General features: G+C 38.1%; 1 protein-coding gene across 6 annotated transcripts in view; it reads left to right on the top strand.

Moving 5' to 3' along the window:
- Positions 1–24,962, top strand: part of ZNF608 (zinc finger protein 608) — an 85,233-nt gene that overhangs the window by 48,805 nt on the left and 11,466 nt on the right. The window lies entirely within an intron of this gene.

Below are 24,962 nucleotides of genomic sequence, written 5' to 3'. Positions count from 1 at the left end.
TTCACTAAAACTACAGTCTTCAGTAAAGGGATGTAGCACATCATTGAGCAATTAAATTATTTAGTCAATCCAGTGGTTAAGCTTGGGTCAGCTTTGAAGGGTAAATTTCATTGCTGGGATACATTCTTGGCTATGAATGAATGCATGAATAATCTCTCTTTGAACCTTAAGATGCACAATAGACACAATAACTCTTGAGTTGAACTCTTGAGAGTGGGCTGATTTATGGGCAGCTGTTGAAAGTGCTCCTAGTCAAATTATTTTTTAATCTGTGAAGTAGAAACCTGTAGTATATTAATTACTGTATACCATTCCAGTGGTAGACAGAAAGAAGCTGTGCAAGTTTTTACGACGGGTTTTTAATTTATAAATTAAAGATTAAAAGGAAAAAGTAATGATTTTGACATGGTACATTGCCATAAAATGAAAATCACTTGTCAGGGCTCCAGCAGACAAATAGCTGAAGGCGTTGTTGACCTCAGCTGCTCAGCCAGTTGATCTGTGTAAGTTGCCTCCCGCTTAACAGAGGCAGCTGCCGGGATTGGGCCTGCTCCCAGTGCCAGCAAGTTCACAGACCTGCGTAAGCCAGCACTAGCTTCATTTACATTAAAGTTGTGATTGCAGGTGACCAAGGAGCTGACACGCATTTATTTCTTCCTTCCATTTCTTCTACCATTTGACACACATTTATTTCCACCTTCCCTGTTTCAAGGTCCAGACCCTCAAGCAGCGGGCAGGTGCTGATGTACAGGAGGGTGTAGCATTCCCAATACCAGGATTTGGCCACGTTGGTCTGCTGGAGGGCACTGTTTACTGGAAGGGTCAAGAGGTCACTCTGGTGACCAGCAGTAGTGGCTTGGCATGGCACCTTTTCAGCCTTGGGGAGGATTGAGCTCTCCTTGTCTCAGTACCCCTTTCTGAACTATTGTGTCTACATTATACAGTGCTTGCAAGGTTTACTGATTGTTGTAAGGCATTCTGAGTTATTAAAATTGTGTCATGGAAGTTGCGTTTTTTTGGGAGTTCTGAGAATTAGTTACAGAAGGAGCAATTTGATTTTATTGTCTTTCAGCTAACAGGCCAAACAGATGGGGAAGCAGACCTGGAGTGGTTTTGCTGGCTAGCTGCCATGGTTCTGTAAATTTTGATTTGTATGGATATGTAACAGTTTTATTTTTCCCTTTTTAGAAATGTATGCCTGTAAGTCTTTGGGAAATTAATCACTGGCTTCCTGTGAAACGTGCACTTGTAAAACAAATGTTGTAGCAGTGTGCCACGCAGACCCTGTGTTGTGTCAATTAGGAAATGTGACATCAGCAAACTTCATAGACTGTCAAAGGCTAAAGCACTTTTCAAAGCATCGTTCATTCACAGCTCTCCTGAGAAAGAATTAAAAAATGATAGAAATTTGAACTGCAGTTCAGTACAATTTTATTGGTTTTCTTTGCCATTCAAAAGGCATGGGGCTTGTAATTCTGCCCAAATGAGATTTTTAATAGCATTTGACCTTGCACTGTTTTGTATTTGAAATTAACAAGACATTCATATTTTCAAAATCTGTAATAATAACCAAGTATGAGATGATTAAAACTTGGATATCCTAAATTTAAAGTTGCAAGGGAGAAAGAAAAAGAATACAACCCGTGTTTCACTTTTGGCCTGTCCCTCACCACTTCATGCTACTCTTGGCACCTCCTCACCAGAACAACCTGCAAACAAAAGTTACTAAAGTTTTTATTAACTCTGGTATTGATGATGATGTAGCCACTAATTACACACCAAGAGAGCTACATTTAACAGTAAAAAATTTAAAAGAAATTTATGCACATGACTGACAGGCTGGGTCATAGTCTTTTTTTTTTTTGTTGTCATTTTTCCCTGGAAATTTTAAGAACTGAGTTTTTTTACTGCTCACTCAGCATTTGGATCTTTGAGATCAAAAGGCCTTTCCTTCAAAGAATTTAATGTTGTTATTTAAATTGTAATTTGATCTATCCTCAGTTCAACTGTGAGTATTTTAACTTCAGTAGACTTGGGATTTTCATTATTTTCAGTTCTGTGCTTCTCATGGAGGAGGTGATCTGGGCAATGACAGAGATTAATGGCAGATTTGGAAGCTAGTTGATAGTGACAAAAGTTTAAGAAGTCATGTAGACTGTTTGAGCAACATGTGCTCCATAATGAATGATTTTGCTGCTCTAATAATTTGCCCCTTCTTTACTGGTGATTTTTGCTTCCAGAGCGGTTTCTTACTGGCAGATTCATGTTTCTGTACATTGTGGACTGTGAAGTATGTATAAATTATGGGATTTTTAAAACTCTTTGCCTGAAAACCTTTGGTTTAATACAGTACAGTCTCAAGGAAATGTCATGGCCATGAAGTGCTGATCTTCAGAGAGGCGGTGCTTGAAGAGTAGCAAGCTCTGGTGTATACTTTCTACTGTAATCTTCAGTGCTTCCTGATGAAGAAAAAATTATTTTTACATCATGTCTTTGGGAGACAGAGCCAACATTTTGCTTTAATCCCTACTCTTTGCTGAACTGGACTTCAGTTCCTCTCTTGTGAAATCTACCACCTTCAGCTGTCAGTGCGATGAAGCAGCATGAAAATTGCTATCATTGTTATCCAGGAAAGACACCTTCCCAAGGGAACATACTGCTATATGATATCACTGCCACTGTAGTAAGTAAAGTACTACTGAAGAACATGATGAGACACAACTGTATTTCCTGTGCTTGGTGACTTGGTTTTCATTTTTCTGTGGGGAGACCTCAAAACACCCTCAGGTATAAATACTGTTCAAGTGCCTAAACTGTATTCAGGATTAAAATGTCCTTGTGCTAAATGTTACACAAGAACCTACAGCTCTGAGTCAGAGAAGCAGATAGTTGAATGTGACCATTTTCAAAACGCCACAGTACAACTCCCCTGTGTAAGGGAAAAAGGCATCTGTGGAGTCAACAGTGGGATCTTTGTATTGGTGCTATAGCACCAAGGACTGTGTTAAAAACACAGTGTTCTCTAATAATATTAGATGTACCTTACCATTGACAAGCTCATTTTCTTTAGACCACCCAACATCACGTCTAACCTGCAGCCTTTTTTCCCCTGCAGTCGCCTTCCTACCCTCCCCCAAATGTATGGTGCATGTGTATTCATGTTTTTGCTTTCTGCTCACGGAGATATCCAGCTGGGAAAATATAGTGTGTACAATACTTTCTGCCTTCAACTGACATTTCTCATAAATTGCAACAGAAACACTGCTATCAGGAGCTAAATAGCAGGTATAATACAGCTCTACATAGCAAGTCTCAGCAGGACACAGAAACTATGGTTACCAAATTTCAAAAGAGAAAAGGTTGGGAGGCAGAGTTTTTATATGAGAATAACTGGGGAAGGGGAATGAGAAACATTTAAAATGGATTCATTGAAAGCTGCCTTAAAAGAAAAAAAGAAAAAAAAAGTAAAAAAAAAGGGTCTTATAGGGGCTGACTCTGGCTTCACATTCACTTTTTGCTGAATTGTTGTTTTAGAAGACCTCACAAGAGGTTTCTATTACAAGCAATGCAAAATAGTCTTTCCTAGTTGGTCCTTAAAAACACCCCTACTCTCCACACACATTACTTGAAATACTTTTTGGAAAATACGTAATACTTAACTGCTGCTGTAGCATAAACTGTTTATGACAGAATGCCTGGGTCAGCCACAGTGGATTTATGGTTTCGTGGAAATCGACTAGTAAATATCATTACGTTCCTAATCACAGGATTTAATAAGTTTCGTTTTGCCCTCAGCTCTATTCAAACTCAAATCTTGACTGGAAAAGGCTGGAATACAACCTCACAGCATAGGTTAGAAAATATAAAACAGTATTTATTGGCATAGGATTTTTTAGGGTTTTTTTTTCATGTCTGGGTTTTTTGTTGTTTTGGGGGATTTTGTTGGGTTTTTCTCATTGGTTTGAAGAGGATATTAAGCTGGATGAGATTTTTTTTATCACAGGTTGGTCTGCTCTTTGTGACCATGGTAGAAAGGACAGGAAACAATGATCTTAAGTATTGACAAGAGAGATACAGCAAGGATAATAAGGCTGTGGAGTAGGTTTTGTAGCAACTTGTGGAGTCTTCCATTAAAGAAAAACCTATATGAATATTTTTTAGGATAGATGCTGATACTGCTTCAGAAGTAGGAGTAGGGTGGACTGGGCAACTCCTGAAGTTCTCTTTGCTCTGTAGTCAAATTATGAGAGCAGAATACTTTTGGGTCTAGTTTTCATTTTGGGTTTTTATTTTATTGTATTATTTTGGTTTGGGTTTTTTTTGCTTCTCACATGGAGATTTCCTAGGAAATCAGGACGTGGTGTGTCACCTTCCTCTTTTTTTCCCCTTAGATTAAAAATTAGTTGAACAGCATTAGTGAAATATTTTTAAAGGCCATAAAAAGGAAATTGTTCTGCCTAAACGAGGACTATATATAAATTATAGCAGACAGCTATTAATCAAGGGCTCATGGGAACCAAATATGAAACAGAGAACAATTCTCTTATGGACAGCCTAATGAAGACCAACTGTTGAATCCATACAGCTAAAGAAAGTATAAAGAGTGACTGCAGGTACTCTTTGCTGGGAAGTTACCTCTGTGCTTGGCTTCAGCTTTAATTTTTCATACCAGTACCTAGCTAGTAAATACCTGATCATTTTGAAGGATGCTTCTTCAGTAACCTTTGTGTTTTTCAACATAATCTTTCAAGGCTGTATTAGGAGGAGTGAGCGAAGGCAGTGTTGTAAACATAGTACAGCATACTGAGATACAAGAATGCCATCAAGGCTGAGGGAGGCACGTAAATAACACTAATCTCCCATTGGTTTCAGCTGGGAGAGTAATGAGGATATACCGCTCTTCTTCAGTTTATCAAACTATTTTCAATGGAATGTTTTCTAGCACTAAAACATTCCGTTCTTCATTAGCATTTTTGTTCGTTTCTTCAAGTGTTATTGGTTGTATGCTGAGTTTTGCTTGGAGAGAGCTGAAAAAACCAACCCCTCAAGGTCTCAAAGACATGGCCAGGTCTATTTTATTTATGCTGTCCATAAGACAGTTGGCAAACAGCCTTCAGGAGACAGAGTTTCACTCTTAGTCTTCTCACTTTTCTCATTCTTCCTACCATCCAATGGTAATAGATTTAATGTTTTTCTAGTTTTGTGTTGTTTTCCTTGTAGGTGATTTGCCTGTAACAGAAAAAGAGTAATAGTGAGCATTACCACTGTTTTCGTTTGAAAAGACAGGTGTCTGCTAAGGAACACAGAGGCCTCTCTTGAAATAGAAAATGTAAACCCCGTCCCTCCAAATTATTATAATTTTGAAATTAAGGGACTCTCAGGCAAAGAGAAGGAATAGCAGTTCTTTTTTAGGAAAAAAAAAAAACCACACAAAAAATGCAGTAATACAAAGCAGCGCTGACAGAGTCAGAATACTATCTGACACCCTGTTGGCCAGGGTGTTGGTAGCAGTTCAGTTGGAATTGTGGCTGCAGTCCTCCTGCAGTGACAGGTGTGGATCTGTTGAAGCAGTGATCCTGTGGAAGGCTGGAGTTTTCCTCTGAAGGTCCAGTGGTGGTGCAGATGGGCCTTGTCTTCCTATAGGAATCCAATGGGAAAAGCCTGCTCTGGTGTTCCAAATCTCAGATTATATTCAGGTAGGAATGCTTGGATCCTCCCCCTAGGTGGAGCATTTCACAATGGGATGATGTAATTTTATCAGCCAGGCAGTGAGACTCATATTTTCTGGAGGGATGATTGGTTGTGGAAGAGATAAAGAAAACTGCCCAACAGAACAGCAGTTAACAGAAGTTAACTGCTCCACCTCTAACAAATGGTAATAGAATAGACATCCCCAGCCACATCTTGCATTGCTACCTAAGACAACCACTAATGTTCTCTTTGATTAATCCTTCATTAGGGTTTTTTTTTTCCATAATCTTCCTTTATACTACTGAAATTTTAGGAAGTCTGAGTATCTCATTAATTTCTCAGTTGGTCAGCCATATAGTTTTGTCAAAGAGCAGTCATTAGGTCATTAGACATTTTGTTATCTAACAGGAATCTCCTTAGCAGTGGGCAACTATCTTACAAATACTTTACATTTCTCTCTGTCCAGTCTCTAAAAGAAAGAGGATGTTATCTCACAGACACCAAAATAAAGCCTCATACTTCTCTAATCATGTAGGCAGATAATTTATTAATCTCCCATTGCAAAGACCTTTAAGAAAAAAAACATCTTTAAGCAATAAGCACATAACTTTTGCTTGTGCCTGCTACATTCTCTAGGCAGGACAGGTGAAATGCAGAGTCAGAAAAGTAAGTTTAAAGCTGTTTAGAGTCTAGATACAATTTAATCCTTTATGTCTCAATGATTGTTATGATCATTGTGAATCTCTGAAATCCAGATGAATTTGGAAGGTTCTTTATGAAATGGCTTTGCTTTCAAACACAAAGATCAAAATTGGCTTAAATCTTACTAGAAGTGTTCTTCTTTGACTGAGGCAAGCCATGACATCACTGCCATGTGATGGTTAAATATTGGAGAGAATAAATTATCTTTTTACTTTCTCAGTGTTTCTGACAGTCTTCTGTACAGTACAGTCCTCTATCCTTGGAGGTCTAGGGGCTTATTTTCAGCAATTCCCAAAGATACTGTGAGTGGGTATATTAAACCCCTTAAGAAAGGCAGAGGAAAAAATAGGTCTTATTTTTCTGAAACATTGGTTGTTGACTTGTGAAATTTAAAAATACTTGAAATAAACTCAGTGGATGTAATTTTACATGGAATAGTTTCTGAACTACCTTAGTCTAGCTACTGAGATAATCACTTTGCAGTCTTTTGGTTTAAGGATGTTTTACTTCTAGTTGCCAGTTTTTCAAATTTACCAGATTTGCCTTTTGTCTTTTTTTGTCTGAAGTAGAGTCAAGTCTTTGGACTAGTCTAGAAGTGATTAAAAATAATAAAAAAATTCAGAAAAAGTACATTAAACTTTTTGAAAGGAATAGTTGTTAAATTAATATTTATGAAATACAGATTGTTTCATGAGTGTGCTTATTTCTTCAGGGTCCTGTGAATGTAAACAACCTGCATGTAGTACTTATGTACTCTTTGGTCAAGTTTGCATTTCTAATGGATCAAATGCAGATTCTGGTGTTCTTAGAAATAGTTCTTAGTCACTTGGCAGTTTTATCAAGGGAAAAAAAGGCCTTTTCTGAGGACAGAAGCTCAAAGTAAGATAACCTTGCAAATCTTACAGGAAAGTTAGAATGCATCTTTTGGGCAACAGCGAATCTTTGCCCTAGAGAGTTTTTCAATTGAATTCTGTTGTTTTAAAAACATCCAAATGAAGGGTAAAGGTAGTAGCTTTCTACCAGCCTACCAATCCTCAGCTGGTAAGAGATCACAACAACTTGATGTGGATTTCTTTTGGTGTAGCTCTTGTGTGTCCTCCAGCCTTCTTCCTTGGAATCTGGTTCAGTTCACTAAGCAGTTTTTTGTATGTCTATCCTCAGAAGGTTTCCTACTGAAAAGTAAATGTTTCTGATTGTGCATGGGCCCGTGCAAAATGAAATAAGGCTTCTGAAAAGTAAGATGCTAACTGGATTGGGGCTGTTTCTAATATGATTGATGAAGGGAAAAAGATAAACCCTCTACAAATGTATTCCATGAACACATTAAAATCCTGGTTTTTTAGTCATTTTTTTTTTTTTTTAATAGTCTGGTAGCCATTTTATGTAGTTTCAAATATTTGTTAACAAGAATGTATCCGTTCTTGTTATTAAATCTGCAGTCTTCAAATTTTCAGTGTCCCTTTTTTCAAAGGCAAGTTTCTTCCTTCCTTAGAGTTTTCATAGATAAGTGTAATTTTCTTTCACAAAATGACATTTATAGAAGATTTTCAACCAGAACTGGAAAGGTCTTCCAGGAGAAAACACCCTTTACCAGTGGACACCAGTCCTAATTTTGTTCAGCTCCCAAAAGAGGCAAAAGATGTCTATATTCTTGTGTCCCTAAACAGTTGAAACAAATGCGTGGCCTTACATTGATGTCTAGTACACTTCTCTGTCTCTGTCACAGGAGAAAGTCTGTGAGAAGAAATGCAGCCTCTAAGTAATTATTTGAATAAAATACTCAAAGATCATTGAGAGAACCTCTGAACACAGTGAAACTGTGAGGAAAAGGTGCCACAGCCTTGGCTGCCTTCTGGGTGAGGAGAGAGGCTTTTGCCGGAGATTTGAAAAAGGCAGCCAACTGTCATTCCTTTCACACCTTCCTGAAGTGTTACAAACTTCTTGTTGTGGCATCTGTTGTTACTGCATTTGCTTGTCTACTTCCCAGAAATGCAGTTCATCAACAGGGAGCTCATGGGTGGAGACATATGGAGGACTCACTTTTTTGTGCTGGCTTTTTACCTAATGAAATGCCCTGAATCTGAGAGATTCTACTTTATCCTTTCTTTTAAGTGGCCTTAATCTGCTGGTGAATATTGCACAGGAAGCATAAGGGAACAAAAAATCAATTTTTTGCTGATTATTTTTGTGATTTCAGAGGGTCATCTTCATAAAGTCATAAAATATGCTGAGTTGGAAGGGACCCAGAAGGATCATCAAGTCCAACTCCTGGCTTTGTGCAGGACACCCCAAGAATCACACCACATGCCTGAGAGCATTGCCCAAATATTTCTTGAACTCTGTCAGGGTTGGTGCTATGACCTCCTCCCTGTGGAGCCTGTTCCAGTGCCCAACCAATCTTTGGGCAAATTAACGTTTTTTCTAATACTGAACTTAAACCTCCCCTGAAACAACTTTCTTGTTGTTCCTCATTCCATGAGGTCCTGTCACTGCCACCACAGAGCACAGATCAGTGTCTGTCCCTCCTCTTCCTCTCACAAGCAAGTTGTAGCTGCAGTGAGGTCTCCCCTCAGTCTCCAGGCTGAACAGACCAAGGGACCTCAGCCACTCCTCACACGGCTTCACCCCAAGGCCCTGCACCATCCTTGTTACCCTCCTCTGGACACTCTCTAACAGCTCAATGTCTTTTTTGTGTTGTGGCACCCAGAACTGTCCCCAGCACTCGAGGTGAGGCTGCCCCAGTGCAGAGCAGAGCAGGACAATCCCCTCCCTTGCCCGGCTGTGATGCTGTGCCTGATGCTCCCAGGGCACGGGGCCCTCCTGGGGTGCCAGCGCACCATAGGCTCATGTTCAACTTGCCATTGACCAGGACTCCCAGATGCAAGGCCCTTCCTGCATTCATTTCTTCTGTCTAGCCTGTCATTCCCCAGTCTGTCTGTATATCCCGGGTTGTCCTGTCCCAGTTGCAGAATCCAGAACTTTCCCTTGTTAAACTTTTTATGGTGGGTGATTACCATCTTTTCAGGAAACCTTGAATTCTGAAATACAAGACTCTTCTTCATAAGGTGGTAGCTGAGTTGAAAGATCCTAACTATATGAATAGTGTGGATAGCCAAGAGGAGAAGAGCAGTCTTACCATGCAGTTTTCTCCCAGCCAGTAGGAGGGTGAATATCTACCCCATTGAACCCCCACAATCTCCAGGGATATAAGGAAAAAAATGCATTGGCTAAATGTACTTATGAAACCACATTCACAGGTTAGGACTGAGTGAGGTAGATTTTTTTAGGATTTGACATATCACACTGGCATTTCATGAAAGAGGAGGTCCATTTGAGATATGCAGATTATTCCATGTAGTAAATGATGGCATCATTTCCCTTGCTTCCATCCTGACAGAAACCATTAGCTGTAGTGGATTAGCTGCTGTCTGAGTGGAAGTTGTTCTGACAAGGACGATCATGTAAGGAGTGAGCTGTAGTTTTATAATAGGAGAGAGATCTGAAAACTAATGCATCAGAGGATTTGAAGAGAAAGAACAAAACACTGCCAGAAGTCTTGCTTTTGTGGCCTGTCAGATGCAGCTTTCTTTGTGTGGCCAGAAAGAACATAAATGACAATAAAACATGGAGTGAGGAGTTATACTTAATCTGACTAAATGCTGTACATAAAGTCTTTATCAGTCTTTTCTGCTCCTGCTGTTACAGGCATCTATTTTCAGGCATTCAGTTCATCTCCCCCTCCCTCTTGCTACGAGGCAGGGGTTGCAAAAATTCAAAGTTGTTGATTTTTTCAGTATCATAAATAGAGTGAAGGATAATGCTAATATGACCCTAGTTCAGACATGACATTTCTTTCCTTCTCCCCTCCCCCCATTATACTGCATTACTAAGTACTCACAGTGTAGTAGTGATTGAGTTTACAACCACTGTCATCACAAAGATGGAAAATGAAAATGTTTTTTGTCAAAACTTATGAAGAAGTAGCTGGTGAGGTGTGGAAATCAGAATTAGGCCCTTGGGGCTTTTGGTCAGTGAATGGTGTGCTCTCCAGCACAAGTCTGCATAACAGAATGAAGGGAAGGGTTTTCCTTATTAATTTGTGTGAAAGGAAGTGAAACAAACCACACAGCTTGTACTGCAAAGTTTTTATTGCTTTATAAATTTTATTGAGATAGAAATTAACCAGTTTCCTCTGTGTTTTAAACAGAATCAGTTTGTGTTTTTTGACACAGAGGAAGCTCATCTGTGTACAAGAATAGATCTGTTTTCTGTTAGAAAAAGCTGTACTTCAGAGAATTTTTTAACAGTATAATATATTAACTTGACACACCATATTTAAGAATCTGTGATTTGGGATTTTTCATTTAGCAACAACAGTTTTTTCTACCTGACTGGTTTTATGATAAGCAGTGAAGTATCTTGAAAGAGGTACTGAATAATAAGAAAACCACTCTGAGCCACTACAGATGTGCCAAAGTCAAAAAATATCTGCATTTCCAAAAATTTTTCAGCACTAGATCCACATTAGGTCTGCTGCCATGTTTATTGAAGCATTTGAACAATGTTTTCCTGCTCATTTAGGCAGGATTGTTCAGTCATGGGCATCTTATGTTGTGGCAAACATATTCAGGATTGTCTTTCATTTAAGCTGTATTATTCATTAACGTTTTAAGCTGCTCTAATACATGCAGAAATTACACAGCTTTATGTGGGTGCTTCAATATAGATATGTCCATATTTGAAATGGAAGCTTAATGATCTGTGACTATCTAAAAAATGAAAACGTATAGGCAGAGCCCTTGAAACGTCACCCATCTTTTTTCTCTTATTTTTACAATAATGATTGTACAAGATGGGATTTGCATCTCTGAGCAATGAGTTAAATACTTCCAAATCTCCTTGAAATCAATCTTGTGTGTTCATGCATGCAGATTGAAAACCATGACTTTGAGATTTACGTTCTGTGAATAAAATTTACGTTCCCTGAAAAGCAAAGAAGGCTGTCATTTCATGCTTCCTAACCTTCATTGTCTATTTCACTTCTGCAGAAGCCCCATGCGCCTGCGCACAGTCTTGAGGAACAGCTTTCTGCTCTGTCAGTTTTTGTTTTGTAAAAGCCCTGTTTTCTTTATTGCATTTACCTATTACATCTATAAAATTTATTTAAGCTGTGACAAATTTCTCTTTTGGGCCCAGAGTATGCATGAAGAACAGCCATCAGGCTGTTGTTAAAAGATTTGTTTGCTGTGATTGTTCCTTAAATGGTATGGGTCTGTAGGTGAAGCTAGCTGTCTAAAGCTGCTCTGAGTAGGTGGGTTATGGGCTGTATTTAGTGAATATACATCATCAGGGAGATAAATGTGCTTCAGCAGCCTTTTGTTTTGTTCAGCTAAAATGAGTGTTGATTTTGGAAAGCTCAGCAAAATCACTGTCATTTTTCCAAATTAGATATCATTCAGAGTACCAATGAAAAACAGCATTAGCTTAAATATAGCAGTATTACTTGTCGGCTTTTTAAGTTGACAAGAATAACATTGCATTCATTTCCCTTAAAAAAAAAAAACAAACTACTCAAGCCTAACACAGTGCCTGGGAGTGAGAGCTAATTGACAGTACTGTAAATAGGAATCCTTGCACACTGCAAGTCCTGTACAGTCGCAGGTGCTGCAGTGCTTGCCTTTTCACACTGCTTGGCTGTTTTTTTTCAGTCACGTTTTATGTCCCTGTAGGGACAAGAAATTTAATGTCAGTACTATTTAAAAGCAAGGAAATAAAAGAACATTTGTAAAGATAAAAACTTGAGTTACTAATACTGTGACTGTTTGATCCACAATGTCTACATAAATAAATTGAAAGGCCTGCTATATTTTTGCTTTTTATTATGCTGTTCCAGCACCACCAGTGCTTAATGCTCTGTTTATTCAGATGTCCAGCAAAATAACTGTGAAACTTCATTTCACCACAATCTAAAAACAAGCTATTTGATGGACTATGAATTATGAGTTCTTCTCATTCTTCAGGGCGTAAATATGCTTTCAGCTTAAAGCCAAGGAGGGAGTGGAATCCTTCATTTGAAACAAGCTTTTAGTCTGCACTTGATCTCCTCTGGTTCTGTATGAAAAGCCACATTGGACTGAATGACAGCTGAAAAGGCAGGCTGCTGTGTCAGAGGATTTAGCAGAAGGAAACTGCTGTTCTTTCAGCTAGCACTTTCCCAGAAAGCTCTCTGGGTCTTATACCAGCTCAATGCACTTGTGAAGTTGGAGCACTAAAAATATGTGGATGAAACAGTATAATTGAAAATACCTCTCACTGCCTTAGTACTGGTGTTCAGGTTTAAGAAAGTAAATAATTCTTCACTTACAGCTACCAATTTCTTGTATGTAATTTAATACAAGATGATCCTTTCCTAAAAGCTGAAGTTACAATAGCAGAATCATCTAAGGCTACAGCTAAGTTAATTTAAAAAGTACCACCACCACACCACCCTCTCCCCCTCCAAAAAAAACCCCAAAACACACACAACACCTCAAACCCCCCCACAAAAAGCCCTGAAAGGGAAGGAAGATTTTGCCAACTGCAAAATCATGTTACACAATTGTTGAAATTCTTACAGGAAAAAGGTTTTTGTGTATGTGGTGACAGCACTTGTTGGTGGTATTAAGATTTATGCATGCAGCTGAAATCATAGAGTTGTTTAAAATTAAGAGTAATAATGAAGGGCAAATGTTTTTAAAGACAAGTCAGTGTTCTTCCATGTCACACATGTAGAAGTCCCACTTAGATCTTCAGACCTCAGAACAACACTAGGAAAAACAATGACATCATGATTAGTTCTGAAAGTGTTTTTCCATTTTGAGCACAATGTAATATTGATATTGAAATGCTATGGGGTAACTAAAGAAGAAAATATCCATTTGTCCACAGTTAGGATAGCACAACTCTACTAGGGATATTTTTAATCAAATCTGTTATGGTCACTGGTTTTCTAAAACACAAGCTACATTATGGTACATGACAACATCTGTATGACAGTTCGGTGTGACTGAAAGGTTATTCTTCTTGGTGTGCATAGAATTATCTTCCAAAATCTTTCTTATTACGTAAAGATGACAATTCTGTCTGTTTCAGTGTTACACCTTTCTTTCACATAAGTCTGAGTCTAAGGACTGATCTTTGTTACCTATGATTATTAGCAATTAGTAATGTGTTGCTTTCAAGAAAAAGGCTTTGGGGCCATTGTTGTGCAGCTCAGAGTCAATAAAATCTGAGCTGCTCATAATAGCCTTTCTTTCTCATTGAAGCCTTGTACTTGCTCTAACTTCATCAGAGCAGAGGAAGAAAAGAATAATGTGAACAATAGGAGCCCTGGAGTTTGACTTAGCCCTAATGTGAGGAGGCTGTAAAAGCTGTCAGGGAGCTTGATTGATTGGCTCTTGGGCTGCAGTCCTCAGTGCAAAGCAATAATGTTCCTGCCTCTTGTGAGAGGGCTGGATGTGTCACCTGGGGTCAGAGCTTATCAGCCTCAAGGGCCAGCATTTCACATGAGGCCAAAGTACAGTCAATAATTTATACAGAAATTTGTGTATAGATTCTGGAGTAAAGCAAGCTTTATCTTGAAACTGTTTGTCTGACCAAAGAAATAATTAAGTTATGTCTGAAAGTCCAGTCCTTCCCCCACCCCTTAGTGACCTGGGAAAAAAATCTCCCAGTACAGAAATATGTATTTCTGCTGGTTGTACTTCTGATGAGGGAGAGCATGCCTATGATAATCCTTTTTGTGATGTTACTATGCCAAAAGAAACATAGAGATTTTTAGCTGATTATATTAGGTTTCCTGGCATCCTAAGTTTTTTTTCTACATTTTATGCAACACTGGGCTGTCTTCAGTGTCTAAATGGTTTTGTTTCTAAACCTATGAGAGTCAAAGGTTGATCAGCTCCAGTGCATGAAAAAGCCAAGAGAAGCTGTAGTAGAGACATACAGCAGGCCTGAGTAAACTATCCAGGCTGCTATATAATATGTGAAGAAACTGGGACAGCATGCACAAAGGATACTTACAGGAAAATTGTTGAACCAACTGCTGATATTAGAAGGAAAGGCTCACAGAAAGTATACTCATCTGTAGTGGGTACTCATTTTGCTGGTAGCTTGCCTTTGCATTGCATCAGTATTGTCAAGCACCTGGAATAAGCCAGCTGGTTAACTAGATTCTTTACTAGTTTAACCACTGGGAAGATAATTTAAAACATAGGAAAGAAAATAATGAACTTCTCTGCAGAGTTCTGATACCACTGAAATGGGTTAGCTGACAAGTAGTTCACTATTGTTCTGTCCCAGCAAAATTACTACTTCACTTCAGCTGATGCTAACAAAAGCCCTTTTACCTTGCTGCTGCTCAAGGAGAACACTATTAGTCACAGTTCATTAGGCTTGTTTACAAAACTGAACTGGTATTTTAAGTGTGTAACTGAAACACTTCTGACTGCTGGAGGCATCTTTTCCACCACAGAATTGCAAGAATTTAGTAACAGGAAGGATACCACTACCTACTATTTTTCAAAGAAAATAACTAGTTTGTGGTATAAGAAGTGCAAAAAATTATGTAGTTTCATGGTATTAAAATCTAGAACGTGACATTTCAAGCATAGTTTGGTTTATAATCTGTTAACTATAGTAACAAAATACCTTAAAATTAGGTTACACCAAATCCTAAACCATAGCAATTATATAGGAAGAAGATATTTGTAAGGTTCTTTATTTGCTCTTTTTTATACAGAAGAAAAATGGAAGTGCTGGGCCTGACCACACCAAATGATGCCTTTTTGGTGCATCAGTGGAAAGAGTTAGAAGAAAGAGAATTAATCATTCACACTTGCAGTTTTCATAGAACTCTTGTGTACACCTGATGCTTGACTATACACCACTTTCATCTTTATGTATTTTGCCATGAGGTTTCTTAATGGCATATTACTGTATTAAGATCTTAACAGTGTTTATATCCCCAATTATAAAGCATGTGTCCCTGTGAGTCCCACAGACTAAATGAAAGAAGAGTTATTTGTCTTCCGTTAGCTGTTGTAAGAAAACCTGAGGGAGTTCTGCAGATGAAATCCCAGATGCTTTTATTTCCCTCCCCTTTGTCTTGGATGTGTCTGTTGTAGGTGTTTACTTACCCTTTTCCCAGGCTGAAGACAATGAAGTCTTCATGAAATCAGTGAAGCTTAATACAAAGGGAGAAAGATGTAAAATGCAGTTCAGTAGATTTCAGTGTTTTCAGCCACTGCTTTAAATTACTGTTTTAAATTCTAGTGAGTGGAATAATAGAGAAGTTATCATGTCTACTAACTGCAGTTGGCCTTTGTAAAGAATGGCTTGTTAGGAGGCTTTATGATTTACTGAGGCCCACAGCTGGCTGCCAGCAGAGCTACAGGAGTGTGTTCTCTCTTGGGCCTGGAAGCTAGAGATGAAAAGGATCCAAAGCTGGCACAAAAGCAAATAAATGCTTTGACTTTAAATAAAGCATCATAATTTATAAGGGGCTCTGCTTCTCAGTCCCAGTGAGGTACATGGATCAGCAGCAGCTCTTTGAGGTTGAGCAGAATTGTCTGTCTGGCTCGACTGCAACTCTGGTATCTGCAGTCTACAGATTTGGAAGAATTTTCATGGTTTGGGATTGGAATTGTTTCTTTATTCATGCTGTTTCTTTTCCATAAATTGTCTCTCTTCTGTCTTCCGTTTCTTTATGTTTCATTAGCTACTCTATTGTTTGATAAATAATTGTACCAGTGTTTGCACCTGGCAGCTCTTTATCATGATGTACAGCGCTGGGAAACAAATCACCAAAGACACCTGAAGGTTTATAGGTGCATTTTGGCATCTCTTTCTTGCTTGGGATTTACTCATCAAGTTCCTACCATAGCAGAGTTCGGAGCTGGGAGGCAAACTTCTATTGAGATGCCCTAATACTTGCCTTAGGAAGAAAAAAAGGTCTGAGCTCTTTAAGAGGTTTTGGGGGTTTTGTAATTTTTTTTTATTAGATACACACACATAGATGCATACACACATAAATTTATACCAGCTTCCCTATTTCTGCAGCTGTTTCTCAACAGTCTGCTGATGCAAACAGTATTTCTGTGGTCTGGTGTATGAGAAGAAGAATGGAAATGAGGCAGATAATTCTTAAAAGGAACTCCTGAGTGCTTGTCTCAGTGAGAAAAAATTGTTTTGGTTTTCCCTTTTTTTGTCCCTACTTCTTGTATTGAAACAACCACTCTTTCCCCCAAGCTTCAGACTTGTTTTGCTTTGCTATTTACTTGCTCCTAAGGGAGAAAGAGTTTGGGAGAGAAGTAAGTAGCTGAAGAGTTCCTGTAATTAATATAATGTGCAGGAAGCAAGTGTGACAGATTAGTTGAAAAGCCCTGTATTCTGTTGCTTATCTCAAGTGACATATGGTCCTGGAGTATGAGCAAAGGCAGTGGATTGTGGGGCTTCTTTTTATTTTGCTCCACAAGAAGTCAGAAGAGTGTCCATGTGTTCAACAGGCCAGCAACATAGGAACTGAAATAACACTCCTTGAGAAGTGAGTGGAAACTCAGGGGATTACAGAACAGCATTTCCTTCTTCTAAAATTGAGTCTGTGACACTTTTCAGTGTCAGGCTATGTGAATCACAGTTATGATTACTGAAGTAAAAAAGAAAAAATCTGCTAGAAACAGAATACTTTATTTCTGAAACAGACACAGTTTTCTTCAGAACACACAGATGTTAAATTATTTTCAAATTGAATTTTTAGTATCAGCTGAAATAAAGTAAGACTGCAGTTTTATTCCCAAGCTGCAGTGAAACAGTGAAGTTGTTACTCTGGCCAAAGAAAAGGTAAGGGCTGCACAAAAACTAGCTCTTTAGTTGTACTCCAGAGGTAAGAAGCCTATGGTTAGTTTATAATAACATTAAGTGCACATTTTCTTGTAAACACTGCAGTCGTGTGGTCTGACATTCAAGAGGTGTAACAGCAGTTTATCCAAAAGTTTTCCTAATCCTGCCAAATTCTAATCACATTGATAAGAATCTGGCAGGAGAAAATTATGTGGGTTGCTGTGGATTCATAATTTTCAAAATCACCACTCTAAGTAGCTCATATTTTAGTAAAACTATTTAGCTGTTGATAAATCAACAAGCCATTTGGGACCCAGTCTGAGGTAATTCCTGGGGTATTACCCAGTTTTCATTGAGACTTCTACTGGTCTTCTAATGAGTGTGAAATTTAGCCTCATATTTGATTAGGACCATTCATATTTCTTTTGGGTTTTGATTTATATCTTGGTCACTGGTTATTTTTTAGGCAGACCAGCTTTAGAAGAAATATATGCACTGAAAAAAAATGTAACAGTCATCATTATAACTAATAAGGGACATGGGCTCTTAGATTAGACATCTGGAAGATGCTGTCTTCCAGAACCAACCTGCCCCCAGCATTTCAGTCATAGCTTTGTCCAGAGAAACTGTCATTTCAGCTAACCTCAGTTACATGTCTTCCTAACATGCTGCGGTTTTTTTTATACTAAAGCTGGAAAAGGGTAATGTTCATACGGAGGCAGGAAAAAGAAATGAAACCAGAGCTTCTTTTAGCTGACCGTTCAACTGAATATTGACCAGCTGTCTTCATGAGAAAGAAATAGATGGTGGTGAATAAGCTAGAGTCTAGTTTTCCAAGAAGTTCAATGATTTTCCCAAATCAATACAGCCCATGAGGCTTCAGAACAAAGGATGCGGAAGACATGACAGTGATGGAAGTAGCTTGTGTTCCTTTGTGTATTAATCACATGGGCTCATGAGGAAACAGGATTTCTTCAGTTATTGCAGTGTTTATTCTTTTATATGTACTGGGATAAACTTCTAGATTAAGAAAATCTATTACAGTAATTATTAGGTGAGATTAAAATGTTGTCTGCTTGATGGCCCAGCTCCGTGTTTCCGAGAGCTACTCCTCACTGTATAATTGTGGCTTCTTTTTTGAATGCAAATAGGGTATGTAATGCAAGTCCAGGGAATAGGTTCTATGTAACAGCTATTTTTAAACCAAAGGAGTAGTTTCTACTTTCAATATTGTCTTTATTTTACCAATGACTTCATAAAAAAGAAAAGAAAAGAAAAGAAAAGAAAAGAAAAGAAAAGAAAAGAAAAGAAAAGAAAAGAAAAGAAAAGAAAAGAAAAGAAAAGAAAAGAAAAGAAAAGAAAAGAAAAGAAAAGAAAAGAAAAGAAAAGATATGACATTCAAATAAACCCATGAAATGTGGGTTGTCATTACTCAGAACTTACTGGAAATTGTACAGATGTGATGTTACTCTGTTAGGCTGCTATAGAAGCCACTGTAGTTTATAACCCAGCTTTATTTACCAGCAGGACAACATTAACTAAAATAGCAGGGTTTAGCCTCTCAGCCATCTAACCTTTAAACTTGCTATGCTTTCATAAAGTACAGAATGCAGAATTAACACCACAGCTAAGCGCCTCATTGGTTTATGACTACACCAGCAGTACTTCATTATGCTTCTTTTCCTTGATGCCATCCAATCTTCTCATCTTCATTGCTGTACAGTATTTGTTCAGATAAAGTCCAGTGCCCAGGATGACTAATTGCAGATCTGTGCTCCAGATGGTCTGATTACAGGATGTGGTTAAATTGACTTTTCAAACATTCTGTGCTGCAATAGGGCTCTTGGAAAGAAAAAAAAAAAAAAAAAAAAAAAAAAAAAAGCCCAAAAATCCCACTGGCAAATCAAAACAAAAATGCAAACCCACCAGTCTTGCATTTCCAGGCCACCTGATAATCATTACATTCTCAGACTGCCTGATGTTGATGCTGGTTACATGTGCACCTGCTGTATTTAAGTTCTTGTGCCATGCAAGACAGAGAGTGTGATTAAAGTGGTAAATAATCTCTACATCTCCCAGATCAGCAGTCAGTGTATAAGATGTGGCTTCATACGTAGAGTGTTTACTGATCATTTTAGATTACTTTCGGGATGGAAGCAATCAGGGAGGAATAAGCCATTTGCATTGCAAGGCTAATATAAAAATTGTTCTGTGTTTTTTATGCCCGGATGAATTGCAGGTGTATGTGTGGATGTGGGATTGATGATGATGTGGCGGATATGGTGGTTGTGAGGCAAATGAGTTGTACTGCTTTTACTAAACCAGTGGCAACAAAAAATCTTGAGATAATCCTAAGAATATAGATTTTAATCTTGCAGCTTCTTGCATTTCATATATTTTAGCTTTTATTCTATTTTATTGTTGGAGAGTGATGTCAAATAGATACATGTGGGACCAAAAAAATTGCAGTGCCAGATGTGGAGTAAAACCCATTTAATCAGTGGGGGTGGTGTACTCACTGATGACAGATATGCCATGGTTTGGCTATCCCAGGCATGTCTCTAATATGTGTACTTGGCATGGCAGGGACAAGAGGCAAATCAAATTTGACTTGCAAACATATTTGTGGATTCATGAATCATGAAGATACAAGGAATTGATTATGCTGTAGTGTTAGAAGTAATGCTTGTAACAGTAATGATGTGATGCTTCTCTATACCATGGATTGCATCTCAACCTTTAAGAACTACTATGCCACAGAGATTTTTGCGACAAGAATTTATCATATTAACCTTTTAAAGAAGTAATCTTACTAAAATAATTCTGGAAGGTGTAGTCCACTTTAGAGATCTTCCTTTGACCTCAGGAAAAATTATTTTAAAATGATACTCAGGATAGTAAAGATAGTAGGCAGAACTAATTTTTTTTGGAATTTTGACCACAGAGGATTCCACTTATGTTTAAGAGAGAGTGACTTTTGTGATTTTTAAAATATACATGGCTTTTTAAACATACATGACTTCTGATGACTGAAAAGTCGACATATCATTCCTAGTTTTGAAAAATCATATAAATATTCTTCAAGAAATCAGTTACAAATGTGTTAAGAAATACTTTGTGCAGATCTGTTTTCTCCAGAATTTTACAGATACTTTCGGCCAGATTCTCTACTAAGAGTAGAGGGAGCAGCACCTTTTGCAAAAATGAAGGCTTACCCTCTAGAATACTGGTCTGCTGAGTTCTCTGGTGAAATAATCAGTTTGCACTAAACCAGGATTTTGTAGCATTTGCTGTGATCTGAACACAAAAGCAGCCTGTGCTGTAAAAATTAATTCAGGCTTTCCAATCTGATTAATTGAGTAGCACCTATTTGTATTGAAATTTGGACATGTTTGTTTTCTAAAGCCAGTATTTTTAAAAGCTGGGGCCCGCATTTAAGGTAGTGATGTGATAATTCCATTCCTCACCGCATGATCACATTTGCGAAGTTTTGGATACAAGCATAAACATTCTTGGCTTATGATCATTGCAGAAAACAGTAAAGTAAACAAAAAAAATAGTATATGTTTTAGACTAGGTACTTCAGGGTTTTTTTGTCTTAAAATGAAGGAACGTCTGCAGGAGTGTAGATGTGCCTCTTAAACGTGCAGTGCCAGAGGAATCCATATGAACAATAACCTTACTTGGTACTGAAAATGCCTTTGCTTGTGCTGTTTTTATGTCAAAATACAAATTTTGGTTCTGGCCTTTGTTATGCAGTCACTGAAAAGGAGGAAGAAGGGACAGGGGAAAAAGAGATACATCATATCCACAGAACTCGTAAAAAGTGAGATTTTTACTGTAGGTTTCTGAAATTATTTTCTTACATACTACTTTTGTGACATGTGAGCTTTAATTCCATAAGAAAATTCAAGTACAAATTGTCACAGTTGTTTTATACGTTGCCTATCAGGAAAGTGCTTATGTAAAATGATTTTGTGCTCCTATAGGCATGCACTAGTTTTTCCTGCCTGATTTTTTTTTTTTTTGCCATTAACATTGTGGTTGTGATTATAATGAGTGAAGAAAAAGAGCTTATAATGGTACATATACTGTGAAGGAAAACAGCAAAATACAGATTCTTGTCTTGTTCCTGAAAGGCTGACAACATTTGATGTTAAAGGAGGAGCTTCTATTGACAGTGGTGGGCACCAGATGACATCCTGGGTGTGCCATGATCATACATGAATGCTTTTGCATATGACCCTGCCTTGCCTAATAATGGATTTTGGCAGAAAAACTACAGTAGGTGAACTCTAAAACTTCTGGGTAACATTACCCCATTTTCTTACATTATAACACCATTTTGTAATTCCCACACGTAAAACTTACTGTACTTACTGTGTTCACTCTTTAATAATAAAGAGTAACATGGGTGGTAACTTCAGAACTTTTGATTTTCATATTCTTTTTTTGCTTTAATGTAGGACATATGACACTGAAGACTGCAGAAAGTATTGCTGATTTTGGATATGGTGTAACTGTGAATAGTTATATAATTTGCAAATGAAATGATCAACCAAATTAAACCAAGAAATTTAATCCCTATTTTGGGGAGATAAGTTTTTCTCTGTTACATCCAACTCTTGTGAACTGTGTTCTGGTAATTGGTCAAACTCTTTAAGATGACATCCTTAGTTACTCAAAGAAGCATATATGTGTAGTATATATTCACTGGTTTTTGATCCAACCTTACAAGAATAGGATTAGATATTTGTCTAAGTTTCCTCCTGAATTAGGATCTTAGAGAGTCCAAATACCCTCAGGTACATTTCTTTACAAGCTCCTGATATTTTTCCCCATTCTTCAGTAATGGGTATTTTAAAAAATTTGGCCTCTTGGGCTTTTTATGAGGTGAAAACTAATCTCTTGTTTCAGATAGTATGAAACCTGTGGGTTCCTCAGACTGTCTTTGCATTTTCTCTCTTGTTCAGGAAATGTTAAATAAGTTATTGCTACATTATATGTAGTCTGATGTAATAGGAAGTCTCATTACAGGAACTTCTTATGATTTGACACATCCCCCGAGAGGTTTGGTCCTGTGTGTGTTGTGTTCCATCACAAGATAAAGGGGGTACGGGGGCACACACGTGCACAAAGAGGAGCTGGAATGATCCAGAGAAGGTCCAGTGCATCCCTGAGTGCATGGCCAGGGTACTCAGAGGTGATACTGGGAGTGAGCTGGACACTGCTTTAGCATTGCCTCTGGGACAGAGCAGGCTCAGCAGAGGTTCTTGGTTTGAGCTTGAACGCTGTGCCAGTACAAACAGTACACCCTGATTTAGAGGAATAATCTTTTCTTTTCAGCACTGCATCAAGTACATTGTGTGGATCACCAACTCGGTCATCACCATTTTCATGTTCTGGTCCTTTGGCCTAATAAACCTCTCCCAGTTGCACATTTCCTTAGATCAGTCCCATATCTCATGTTACTTATTTTCTCCTCACCCATTTCTGTGATAATCTTAGAAGAGTAAATGGGTTACCTTCCCCGCCAGTTCTGTGGAGTCTTATGTGTGGCTGAGCAAAGTGCTGTCCATTAGGGAAAGGAAATGTACTCCTTGCCATAGCTAACACAGCATGGAGATTAATATTCTCTCCTACTTGCACAGGACTTTTGCTAAGCCTAATAAATTTAATGAGATGCTATATGTAGCAGATTTAAGGGAGGAACTTAGTTGTGTTTGCTTTTGAAATACTGACTTTCTTGCACAGGAAGGTCATTTGAATGCCTTTGTAGAATTATTAAATAGGTATTGATTTCAGGGGCTTTTATTATTTTCACTATTCTATGCCTTCTACCTTGCCCTCTTTTCTGTCAATAGGTAACAAGCTATCCCTAGGTCTGGTACATAAATAAATTAATAAAGTGCACTTAGAGATAGGCAAGATTATAAATATCAAGGAAGATGGAGACATCGGTGAGAATAAAACTTTATTAACACATCCCCCCAAAAAAAACAAACAAACCACCCCCTCTAAAAAAAAAAAAAAAAAAAAGACTAGCTGGGAAAGAATAAATGACAAAGATAGTTCTTCAGTTATACTCCATGAGATATCAGAGAGCTGTCTTTGCTTGGTACTTTTAGGAGACTGGACAAACACTGGTATGTGGGCTGGAGTGATCAACTGTGCTGCTTGCAGATAGATGGCTGCATGCCACAATACAATTTACCAGTGGAAAATATTCATGATTTTCACTTGGAGCCTTACAGAGTCACGGATGACAAGCTGTTATAGTGGAAGAAAGGCATCAAGGCTGCCAGAGAAACACCTTTACAATCTTTTTTTTCTAGGCTGTGAATGGAAAGTGGGAGCATAGAGTTGCTCATTATAAGAAAGCCCATTTCTACCAACAGATACTTTCTCTCAGGTGTACTGGGTTGTGCTCCTCTTCTTCTGCCTCCTCCCTGGACCCCAGCACCTCCTGGCTGCCTCCACTCCTAAGCAAGGGGCAGTGTAAAGCAGCCTTGGTGTCTTTGCATGCTGCCTAGTTTACATAGGTCATAAAAATACAGCATGGCATTTTAACTCTGGTCACAGAAACACAGAATCAGTTAGGTTGGGAATGACGTCTGAGATTATTGAGCCCAACCTATGACCCAACACCACCCTGTCAAGTCGACTATGGGACTAAGTGCCACATCAAGTCTCTCCGTAAACATCTTCACCATGGTCCCTCTAGAACCTGACCAACACTGGCTGAAAGTGCAGTTTGTCTTTCATGCTTCAGACCAGTTCATTCCAGTGTGTAAAATTCTAATTGCCTAATTGCAGTGAAAAACTATGTGGAGGATAAATTTCAAATCTGTTACAGAGAATTGTCTAGGAAATCCGTTCTTCCCTGTTTCCTCTGCTAACAACATTTAAAATACTTCCCTGCTGCTAAAAGACCCCTGAGGAAATAAGCTGCTGCTTGTGTGTTAACTTCACCTCAGTGCAGCAGAGAGGGATAGTTTTAGTGCAAATTTAGAAATTACACTGGTAAGACAAAGCAAAAAGATGGGCTGGAAACATTCTGGCACAATGCCACAATTATATCTATTACACAGTCACTGCAGATAGAATAAGGGAAGTGTAGAGGAAAAACAAGGCTGTTAGCTACGAGTTGGTGTCTTCATGTGTCTCATAAATTGGGAACATTTTGTATTGTGCCTTTCTTTGTTAGATAAAATGTATTTCTTATTTCAATGTGTGTTCTAATGAGATGTCTGGTTCAATAATACTACCTTCTGTTTATCTGTGGCAGTTGATGAATTAAAGGGGTCATTATGTTGGCTAGTCCATAAACATGATGATAAATTATGTGAAGAAGTGTTTGAGGGCAACCTGAAAACATTTGAATGACATCCCCCACATTTATTTTCTTGTTACTTACAATAACCTTACCATTCACAAATTTTACAGGGATAATTCAAATAAAACAAAATTAGAATTCTGCTTCAGGCAGGCAAATTTGCATTTAATAAAAGTCATAAGTGGAAAAGCAATTAAATTGCAGTAGGTTTTTTGAAGGATCCCTCTTCCTATATAAATATATATTGCAATTACTCCTACCTTAACTGTGGTATGGTTGAAGTTTCATATCCAGTCCCTCACTTTCCACGGAAGCAAAAGCAAGGCAAATAATACATTTTTTGAAGCTATATCTG

Source organism: Passer domesticus, chromosome Z (assembly GCF_036417665.1).
Source record: "Passer domesticus isolate bPasDom1 chromosome Z, bPasDom1.hap1, whole genome shotgun sequence".
NCBI classification, from domain to species: Eukaryota; Metazoa; Chordata; class Aves; order Passeriformes; family Passeridae; genus Passer; species Passer domesticus.
This window is presented reverse-complemented; position numbering and strand designations above follow the sequence as displayed.